This window comes from Rutidosis leptorrhynchoides, chromosome 11 (assembly GCF_046630445.1).
Source record: "Rutidosis leptorrhynchoides isolate AG116_Rl617_1_P2 chromosome 11, CSIRO_AGI_Rlap_v1, whole genome shotgun sequence".
In the NCBI taxonomy this organism is placed as follows: Eukaryota; Viridiplantae; Streptophyta; class Magnoliopsida; order Asterales; family Asteraceae; genus Rutidosis; species Rutidosis leptorrhynchoides.
In genome coordinates, this window is record NC_092343.1 from 131,031,198 (window position 1) to 131,041,396 (window position 10,199).

The following is a 10,199-nucleotide window of genomic DNA, read 5'->3' on the forward strand; positions in this document are numbered from 1 at the left end:
AAATATTCGAAAAAATAATATTTTTAATATAGGTTTGTATGAAAATAAAAATATAATTTAAGCTTGGTGTGATTTTTTTTTTTAATTTTATGCATTTTAAATTTAAGTTTGGTGTGAATTTAAAAACAAAAATTTACTTTATTTCGTAAGTTAAAAATATGATTTTTAAAATTCGTCGTGAGTTGAAGACTAGGTCGTTGAACCGAAATTGCTTTACCCGAGGAAGGGAAGAGAACTTTGATTATCATTATTTTTAATCTTATTTAAACTAAAGTATGCCAAAAACATTAAAAAACCCAAAAATCTTTACTTTTAAAACCGCGTTTAAAAAGTGACAAATTTTAAAATTTTGTCGAGGGACGGACTAGAACAACGATCCGAAACACCCTCGCTCCTAAAGGAAAACAAAATTTTTAGAATTTAATTAATTATATGTTTTATAAAGTATAAGGTTTAAAAAAAAAAAAAAAAAACCAAAGCACTGTAGCCGGGCACCCATGCGATCGCATGGGATTCTCCCTACACCTCCATGCGATCGCATGGAGGCAAATTTCGGGCCAGACATAAATAGCTCAGAGAGCTGTGTTCTTCACACCACAACACACACATACCCGAAAATACTCCCAAATCACCTCTAAAATTCTCAATTTTTCACCGTAATTCGTCATTTTTCTTGCTCTAATCATGCCTAAATTCGCATTCTTCAGCAAAAAGGTAAAAATTACACCCCTAAACTCTATAAATTCCTAGTTTTTGTGATAATTACCAATATTTTACCTAATGCAATTTTGTTGATTTCTAGTGTAATTAGTGTTTAATTGTTAGTATTTTATGCATGTATAACCTAGATTGATGCTATTTAACATGATTTGAAGCCAAAAACTTCAAAATTTTTAGAAATCTAGGGTTTGTTTTCTTGAGCAATTTGGAGCTTTTTGATATAAACAGGTTATGGCCGATTTTTGTCATGAATTATTGCTTAATTGAGTAATCTAACATGTTTAGGTAGTTAAATGATCCAAACATTGATCCTAAACATGATTTTTAAAGTTTAAAGTGGACTTTTTAGGTGCAAAATTCATGAACTTGATTAATTTGATATAATTGCCAATTGATACTTGTTTAATTATTAGTAATGACTATTTTGACATGTTATTTGAGTTAAATACTTATGAACTTTGTATACATTTTCATATGTGCTTATTTGGAAAAGTGTAGAATTGTGAAAAATTGTGAAAATGTGTATAAGTTTAATTTTGATTTAACATGTTATTGTGATTGTTTTAAGTTGTTATTTTGCTAACACTAATGCATATTTAGATGCACAAATTTTGTGTTTAATTTGTTTTGCAGAAAGCTGATACTGGAGGTTCAGGAGCATCATCATCTAGACGACCAGCACCAGAACCAGAAATGCAATATGCACCTGAACAACAACCACAACAGGAACCACAACAAAAGCCTGATCAGCACGTACCTTATTATGATCCGGTACAGTTTGTTGATGAATTCATAGTATTCCTGATGAGACCGCCAGTAGAATTCCCAACAATTCCTAAGCACACTCTACATCCTAATCTGAGATTTGATAGAAGATGGAGAGATTACGAGACATATCAAAGGAACAAATTCAAATTGGTAACAAAAAATGTAGAGGTGCCAAGGGTAATCGATTGGGCCCCTTTGGAAACGGTCCATCTAGCTGACCGTGTTAGACAGCTTTTGGTTCAAAGGTATGGCAGTTCTTCTTTTACAGATTGGTAACGTCTTTTCACCATTCGTAGACCTGTATATAAGGAATGATGTGTTGAGTTGATGAGTACTGTATCACTTGATACAAATATAGTTAGAATAGATGATAGAAGATTTCTTAGGTTTATCCTTGGCGGTAGGATGTACAGAATGTCCATGTTGGACATGGCTAGGGCTTTACAGATATATACTCCTGGTGAGTTGCTACTACCCGATTGTACAAACTTGATTCATTATGGTGAAAGGGTAGATAGCAACTTTGACGCTGACGCCATTTGGAGGCGTATGTCACATTTTGATGTTTTTACACGAGCAGGAGGACACTCCTATACACATATTGACAGAGCCGAGCTTCGTATTATTCATAGATTTTTAGCTAACTCGATTACACAGAGAGGTCACAATAAAGAAAAAATTACCTTACATGATTTATTCTACCTAAAGTGTATTCGGGATCCTAGAAGCTTTGTCAATATCCCTTACTGTGTTGCTTTTTATTTATCTAAAATGGTAGAGGGAATGCAGGACGGGAGTATAATAGGAGGAGGTATTTTTGTTACTCTCATTGGAGAGTATTTAGGTGTTGATAGGAACCAAGGGGGTTCATTACAGCTTTGTAGAGAACAGGTTGAGCCCTTAGGATTGAAAGTTTATGTGGGTGCTAAGGTATTGAAAAGTAGACGTAACCAGGCAGTACCCTATGAGGGACCTCATCCACAGGTAGAAAGGGTCTCAGACGAGGAAATGGAGGAAGCGGAAGACATTAGGGATGTCTTTCGAGATGCTATTCTTGACGTCTTTCGAGATACAATGACGAGTTCGGCCAGACATAGTATGTATGAGCAGTGGAACTCCGAGCGAGTATACGAGGATTATAGGCGACACCAACACGATAACTGGTTAGTTCATCAGCACCAAATCATGAGCCAGCTATCATATCAGGTACCAAATAATTATGTGCCTACTAGACCTGCTCATTTTCCACCACACAGCCCCGATATCCGACCACCCTTTAACCGGTATGACTATAACCAAGCCTATCAGAACACCTATAACCAACAATGGAATCCACCTGATGAGATGAACTGGAACCCATATCCAGACTGATTTAGTTCCATTTGGTTATTTTTATGATTTTTATGTTTTTATCTTTTGACTTTTTCATGTTTAAACTTATGTTATTGGATATATTTGTGTAATTTTTATCATTTTTCTTATTATTGTGTACTAATATTTCACATTTAGGATTTGAAAGTGGGATATTAAGTCCCATTTCAAATTGCCATGCATGTTTATATTTGTATGTATGTATATTGTTAATTGTACAAAACATGGTAAAACAGCGCATTTTCAAAGACTGGCATTAAGTTCAGCAAAAGCTACTAATTTTGACGACAAGATGACAAATAAATGTGATGTAACAACAGACGGAATGAACAAATGATATGCACTATTTATCATTCAGCAAACAAATGCCAATATGTTTAGAAACTTTGGTAAAATTTAATCATTTCTACGCTAATCACCCTCAATAATTTAAATTGTTACTGATTTCTTGCAAATGAGGGCATTGCAAGATCTTAAGTGTGCGAAGGGGTTAAATTCTTTCGGATTTTAAAATTTTTACTTTATACACTTGGTTACCATTAGAAATACTAGTAAAGCAGTAGTTGTATTAGAATCTAGTGCTCTCTGATAATAAAGAACAGCCCTAGTCTTATATACTGACTACCCAATTCTAGTAAAATTTTTCAAAATTTTCAATTAAATGAATTCAAAATCATGTTTATACATATTTATGAACGATAAAACTAGGTATTAACACCGAAATTATTGTTACCTCGGAAAGGACATAAATTGAGAAACAAACCAAAATGTTAAAATTCATTTAAAATGGAATAGAGGACAATAAAAAGGAAAATAAAATCCAAGTGTGGGAAAATTTACCAAGTTATTTTAAACATATGTCACATATTTCTGTAACAAATAATTAAAGATACTTTTGCTTTGGACTAAACTAAACAGTTTTACCCGATTTACTGTAAGAAAGATGGATCTACACGATGAATCAATTCCATCATTAAAAGGAAGTAAAGTCTTCCGAAAAAGAAACGCGCTTCTTGATTTAGGTCATGAAATTGTCGTCCAGACCAGCTGTAGGTTGATGAAAAATCTAGAAAAGTCATTGATGTCAAAGCTAAGGGGTATAAAATACTATTAAATTTTACAAGGAAATACTATTAAATACGATACAATTTTACACAAGATATTTATTTATTTATAGAATGGATATATTTAAACCTTGCTACAACACTTATAGGCAGTGTACCTAATCGTACAGTAGTGTAGTTTTTAGTAAGTCCGGTTCGTTCCACGGGGAAAATCTTTTAATCAAAGCTTAACGCTATATTAGTTTACTTTTATAAAAATACAAATATATATATAAGTAATATTATTATTATAAAGGGGGGTTTTTACCGTTTAATGACCGGTTTGTCGATTTTAAAACTTTAGTTGCAGTTAAAACAAAATGTAAAAATATTAAATAAATAAAAGACTTAATTTAAAGCGTAAAGTAAATAACGATAATGAAATTGCGATAAATAAAAGTGCGATAAAATAAACTTGCGATAATTAAAAAGTACGATAATTAAAAGTACAATTAAATACAATAACAATAAATAAAAGTGCTATAATTAGAAGTGCAATTAAATATAAAATAAAGGGAATTAAATATGAAATAAAAGAATTATGCTTATTTAAAGTTCCGTAATCATGATGTTTGACTTGTTGATTTTAGTTTTATGCCCATGGGTTAATTGTCCTTTGTCCTGGATTATTTAATATGTCCGTCTGGTTTTTGTCCATAACAGTCCATCAGTCATAAATATAAAGTGCGAGTGTCCTCGTCAAATTATCCTTATACCCGAAGTTAAATATTCCAACTAATTGGGGACTTAAACTATAACAATATTTTAATACTTTGTTTAATAATTACACAAGGATGTCGACTGAGTGTAAACCAAGGTTTTAATACTTTGTTAACAATTATGCCAAGTGTCCTTGTACATAATTTCACCCCTGTTTTAATAATTCTAATGACTATTAATCCATTCCCTTGTCCGGTTAAATGAACGATTATTCGTACATATAAATACCCCGCCCATCGTGTCCGATTGAGTGTATATGGTAATTTATGGGTATGTCCAATTGTAAATCTTTATATTAACATTAACAAACTATCATTTAGTTAAACAAATATAAAGCCCATTAATAGCCCATAGTCTAATTTCCACAAGTGTCGTTCTTTTGTCCAAACCCCAATTATGGTACAAAGCCCAATTACCCAATTTTAGTAATTAGCCCAACATCATGATTACTTCGAATTAAATAAGCATAATAATAACTTAGCTACGAGACATTAAATTAAAAAGGTTGAACATAACTTACAATGATTAAAAATAGTGTAGCGTTACACGGACAGAATTTCGACTTACACCCTTACAACATTCGCTAACATACCCTTATTATTAGGATTAAAATTAAAATTAAAATTATAATATAAATTATAAATATAAATATAACGTATAGATATAGAGAGATTGATGTATTGGATGATAAAAATGATCAGAATTCGTTGGGTTTTATAGGGATTTTTGTATTTGGCTGCTCCGCGAGTCGCGGCATTTTTGGCCTCCATACTCCGCAACTCGCGGAGTTCGTAATTCCAGCTCACAAAGGTTTGTCTTTTAATTTGCCGACGTTTTATAAATATATTATAATATATATATTAATTTTAAGAATTAATTATATATTATATTATATTTATATACATAGTTAACTTGTAATTTTTAGTCCGTTGCGTCGAGCGTTGAGAGTTGACTCTGGTCCCGGTTCCGGATTTTCGAACGTCCTTGCGTGCAATTTAATATCTTGTACTTTGCATTTTGAATCTTGTACTCTTGTAATTTTGAGACGTTTCTTATCAATAATTGGAACCTCTTTGATTGTATTTTGTACTTTTGAGCTTTTTGGTCGTTTGCGTCTTCAATTCGCCGAATCTGTCTTTTGTCTTCACCTTTTAATATTTAAACGAATATCACTTGTAAATAGAACAATTGCAACTAAAAGCTTGTCTTTCTTGGGGAATAATGCTATGAAATATATGTTCGTTTTTAGCATTATCAAATATTCCCACACTTGAGCGTTGCTTGTCCTCAAGCAATATAGTCTTGAAATACTAGAATCACTTCTTTATTCTCCACACTTTGTACATCAGTGATTTCTATACGGCGGTATAAACAATGGTAGTAACGATATGGTTTACAGTCCCACATGACTATAAAAATTTAGATCCATTAAGGAAATTGGATCTTTATGAAAACATTTGATCTTTTGAAAATTAAATCTAGTTTTTACTCTAGATAAGTTTTCCAGAATAACCCTTCACCGGTGTTTGCAAATTATTTTTGTGGGTTTGGTGGGTTTCAGATTTGAAAATTTTAGCTCAAAACTTGCGGTTTTGTGTCACCTACTTGCTAACCTTGTATTAGGAAAGCAACACGTCCAGTTTACTTGTCCCGTATATTACCTTTCGGTAAACTACCGTCCGGTTGTAAAGGAAAGCGTTGAACAAGAAACTGTTAAGGCAATGTCCTCTGACATGCTTTTAATTATGGTCTATAACGTGTCGGATGCAATTACTATCCTTTGTAGGAGCAATAGTAAAGCTCACCCTTTTAATTTGTCGATCTGGCACAAGGTCCTGTTTTTGACCATGCTATGCAACCACCGTTCTTACGGTTGACACCCGATTTAGTTCAGGTGACCTAATGAATTCCAGGTGAATTCCTAAGATTTTACGTTCAATGGTAATGAACGCATTGAAAATGGGTTTTTAGAAAACAAATCGGTTTGTAATTTTGATCAAAATATTTTCTCGTTCAGGCTCGAGTTTAGATATCATTGAATTCCATGAGTTTGTAATTCTCAATCTTTAAGGTCAATCTCAAGGATTGAGTAATATCAAGCTTAAAAGCTGATTTTTGATCTTTTAAGGAGATTATCCTTTCTGGGGATCTGATTCATTAGTCTTATCCAGCTAATTTGCATGGTGCCCCCCATTGTACGAGATAAATCCTTCTCATGGTTAGGATAAATCTGACCACTTGGCGACCCTGTTTAATGCTGAGGTCCGTGGATTTCCTGCTGATTTTAGTGATGACTTTTCTAGATTTTTCGTCAACCTACAGCTGGTCTGGACGACAACTTCCTGACCTAAATCAAGAAGCGTGTTTCTTTTTCGAAAGACTTTACTTCCTTTTAACGATGGAATTGATTCATCGTGTAGATCCATCTCTTCTTTTCTTTCATTGGGTAAAACAGTTTAGTTTAGTCCAAAGCAAAAGTATGTGACAGATGTTTAAAATATCTTGGTAAATTTTCCCACACTTGGCTTTTATTTTCCTTTTTATTGTCCACTATTCCATTTTAAATGAATTTTAACATTTTGGTTTGTTTCTCAATTTATGTCCTTTCCGAGGTAACAATAATTTCGGTGTTAAAACCTAGTTTTATCATTCATAAATATGTATAAACATGATTTTGAGTTCATTTAATTGAAAATTTTGAAAAATTTTACTAGAATTGGGTAGTCAGTATATAAGACTAGGGCTGTTCTTTATTATCAGAGAGCACTAGATTCTAATACAACTACTGCTTTACTAGTATTTTTAATGGTAACCAAGTGTATAAAGTAAAAATTTTAAAATTCGAAATAATTTAACCCCTTCCCACACTTAAGATCTTGCAATGCCCTCATTTGCAAGAAATCAGTAACAATTTAAATTATTGAGGGTGATTTGTGTGAAAATGATTAAATTTTACCAAAGTTTCCAAACATATTGGCGTTTGTTTGCTGAATGATAAATGGTGCATATCATTTGTTCATTCCGTCTTGTTGTTATTTCACATATATGTTGCATCTTGTTGTCAAAATTAGTTGCTTTTGCTGAACTTAATGCCAGTCTTTGAAAATGCGTTGTTTTACCATGTTGTGTACATAAGATAAACTGCAAACATATATATATATATATATATATATATATATATATATATATATATATATATTTTTGAAGTTTGGTATATTACCCCACATTCAAAAATTATTAAAATCTAATAATAAAATTTAGAAAATAATAAAACTATTACAAATCCAACATAAGTATTAAATGTATCAACATTACAAAAAAAAAAAAAAAAAAAAAAAAAAAAGACTAAGTAGACTAGGGATGATACTGATACCAGAAGGGGTTTCATGCATAACCATATGTGCTATAAAATGCTTCGGCTGGATTATACGTAGGATGCGGTGGTTAGATCTCTATAGACTAGGGAGGGAATATGGGCGATGGAGTAGGAATATAGTTTATACCTATATGTTGGCAATAAGCTATGATTTGGTTTTGATGAACTTGCCAATCTTCAAATGCTCTATGTCTAGCATTTTCATACTCTTGTGAAGCTATAAACCTTTGCATTTCTGCCATTTCATTTCCCCCTCCTACATTACCTTGCTGTTGGTTTCTCTCAACCTGTGGATGTCTACCATTATATCGTACTGCGGCGTTATTTCGCCTCTTCAAAACTTTCAAACCATGGTATACATTTAAACCTATTGTATCTCGGGTTTCTGGTTCTTCGATTAGTAATCCCCCCCCGGACTTATATCCACACCGAGATATTCAGCAATCAAAGTAATAAATATACCACCTCCTATTATGCTATGCGGTCTCATACCCCTAACCATAGCTGATAAATAATAACCCACACAATAAGGTATACTTACAGCGCTTTGTGGGTCTCAAATACACATATGGTAAAACAAATCCTGTTCATTTACCTTTTCCTTATTCTTACCTCTTTGTGTAATCGAATTAGCTAAAAACCTATGAATTACTCTTAACTCTGCTCTATCTATATCCAAATAAGAGTAATTTCCCCCTTTAAATCGGTGATGGCTAGTCATTTGACTCCATACACCATGCGTATCAAAATTTTCGTCTATCTTTCTACCATTTAGTATCAACCCTCTACAATCGGCAGATGCTAACTCCTCAGGCGTATATATACGTAAAGCCTGAGCCATGTCTAGTAAAGACATGTGGCGCATCGAACCTCCTAACAAAAATCTAATAAAATATCGATCGGTTAAACTGGCTACCCGATCATTTAATTCTATACTACACAACAATTCTTCACACCATACTTTATATACAGGTCTACGTATGTTGATTAACCGTACCCAATCGTTAAAACTAGAATTACCATACCTCCGTGCAAGTAATTCCCTAATTGGCCCGGCCAATTCTACAGCTTCTAATGGTCCCCATTCTATGACCCTAGGTACTTCAACAGCTTTAGAATGAAGAGTATGCAAACCCCTTTGGTATTTTGGATAATCTATCCAAAGTCTGTCAAATCTCAGGTTCGGGTGCAAATCTTCCAAGTGCATATCAGAAAATGTCATGATTGGATGAGGTATATCTTGTTTGTAGTAGTTATCCACCTCCTGTTGTTCCGCGTTCTCAGCAGGAGCATTGCGAGCTTGGGATGAAGATTCACCCCTTTCAGTCTGCAAAACACATCAAACACAATTTTTGTGCATCCAAATATGCATTAGTGTCAGCAAAATCATCAATCAAAATAATTACAATGACATGATCAATTTATATCAAACTTAAGCTCATTTTCATATTTTCATCAAATCTACACTTTTTCAAATAAGCATATACGAAAATGTTCGCCAAGTTCATAAGCATTCAACTCAAATAACATGTCAAAATAATCATTACTAGCAATTAAACAAGTTTCAAATGGCATTATCTCTCAAAAATCAAGTTCATGAATTTTAGACTTGAAAAAGTCCACTTTAATTCTCAAAATCATGCTTAGGCTCAAAGTTTGGATCATTTAACTACCTAAACATGTTACACTACTTAATTTAGCAACAATTCATGACAAAAATCGGCCATAACCTGTTTATATCAAAAAGCCCCAAATTTGCTCAAGAACACAAACCCTAGATTACTCAAAATTTGAAGTTTAAGGCATCTAATCATGTTAAATAGTATCAATCTAGGTTATACAAGCATAATACATAAGCAATTTAAACATAATTACACTAAAAAGCATCAAAATCAAATTGGGTATAAAATTGCTCAAGAACACTAATTTTCGGATTAAATGGTGTTTAAGTGTAGAAATTTACCGTTTTTCTTGAGTAATTCCTTGATAGCATCCTTCTCAACATGATTTTAGTAAAAGATTTGATGATTAACGGTCAAAAATTGTGAATTTTGTGTGTGTTTTTCGGGTTTTTTCGGGTTATTTTCGCAGTTTATTTTTGTGTTGTGGTGTGTGGACTGAGCTGATTATGTTTTATTTTT